The sequence below is a fragment of the Sinocyclocheilus anshuiensis genome, unplaced genomic scaffold (assembly GCF_001515605.1).
Source record: "Sinocyclocheilus anshuiensis isolate Anshui unplaced genomic scaffold, SAMN03320099.WGS_v1.1 C32725354, whole genome shotgun sequence".
NCBI lineage: Eukaryota > Metazoa > Chordata > Actinopteri > Cypriniformes > Cyprinidae > Sinocyclocheilus > Sinocyclocheilus anshuiensis.
In genome coordinates this window covers 1-1,352 of record NW_015619532.1, presented here as the reverse complement: position 1 = coordinate 1,352, position 1,352 = coordinate 1, and the positions used below count along the sequence as shown (strand labels likewise).

Sequence of the window (1,352 nt, the reverse complement as noted above, 5' to 3'; positions counted from 1 at the left end):
TGAGCTGCAGCTGTGACCGATCAGCCTATGATGAGGATGGCCAGGTGCTCCTCGCACGTTTCCAGGGCGACGCTGATGCAGCTTTGGGACGCTCGTCACAATATATATATATTGTTTTTATATATGTTGTTTGTTATATATATTTACTGGATAGTGAACTTTTATTATGGTTAAATGAAGATGTAGAATAACAGTATTATTTTAAAGGCTTGTTTGCTGATACTTCTTTGTCTTTGTGTTTATAGGACATTCTGAGATTTCAAATCTTTTCAAGACTGTTGTTCAAATTAGAATTAGCCCTCATAAGAACACCAGTTGATCTTGATTTCCTGGAATTTACATGTCGTCAAGAAATGTACCTATGTCAGATCCTGTCAAGACATGTTGATGTGCCATCACCAATCATCCAGGCGCTGCAGGAGCTCTTTTCACTCGTCAGACAGCAAATAGAACTTACCGCCCCACAGACAGAAGTAACTACCGTGGCTGGCAGGACAGGGCGTCCAAAATACAACATTGAAATGGAGACTTTGGCTGAGCTTTGTGAACTAAACCTCTCTGTACGCTGCATTGCAAAACTTCTGGGCATTTCAGGTCGCACTATCCGTAGACTTATTAGAATTTGGGTTTTCCCCGAAAACGTACAGTAACATCAGTGATCAAGACCTCGATAGATTGGTTGCCCAGATTAAAAATGAAATGCCCTCTGCTGGATACCGAATGGTCAAAGGTAGGCTTCAATCCATGGGGATTCACATTCAGTAGAGAAGAGTAGCTGCTTCAATGCACGAAGTGGATTCGATAGGAGTCCTATCCAGAATGTACGGATTGGGATGTGTGGTACACCGCACATATTCTGTGAGAGGGCCCCTGTCTCTCTGGCATGTGGATACTAACCACAAGTTAATAAGGTTTTGTCATTTTTCATTGTCATATACTCCTAAGAGTATTTATTATTTATTAACATTAGATGAAAGAATCAATTTTTTTGATTATGAAACATATAAACCCATATCTTTTTGCACTGTATTAGTAGAAATCCAAATGCAACATTCTCATTTTGTGCTGAAATCTTTGCTTAATAGGTACAACATAGTAATTTTTGGAGCAGTGGATGGATACTCTAGGAAGGTAAGAGAAGTATGGTGTTTTCTTCCATCACTGAAGTTACCCTAATTTTTATATGATGGGTCGTTGTATCACTAAATTTATATGTTGCAGATAATGTGCTTGAATGCTGCAACGAATAACCGAGGATCAACAGCCCTTAGTGTCATGAAACAGAAACACAAGATCCAATTGCGAGGGAAAAGGAAGTCTTTATTAGACAACTCCAACTACATCAAGTAGAA

General features: G+C 39.3%; 1 long non-coding RNA gene across 1 annotated transcript; it reads left to right on the top strand.

The window, feature by feature from the left end:
* The first annotated feature begins 201 nt into the window (after positions 1-201).
* Positions 202-1,295, top strand: LOC107682926 (uncharacterized). The gene is made up of 3 exons (XR_001633624.1): positions 202-911; positions 1,086-1,131; positions 1,222-1,295. It is a non-coding gene; the product is annotated as an uncharacterized LOC107682926 (long non-coding RNA).
* Positions 1,296-1,352: the final 57 nt, after the last annotated feature.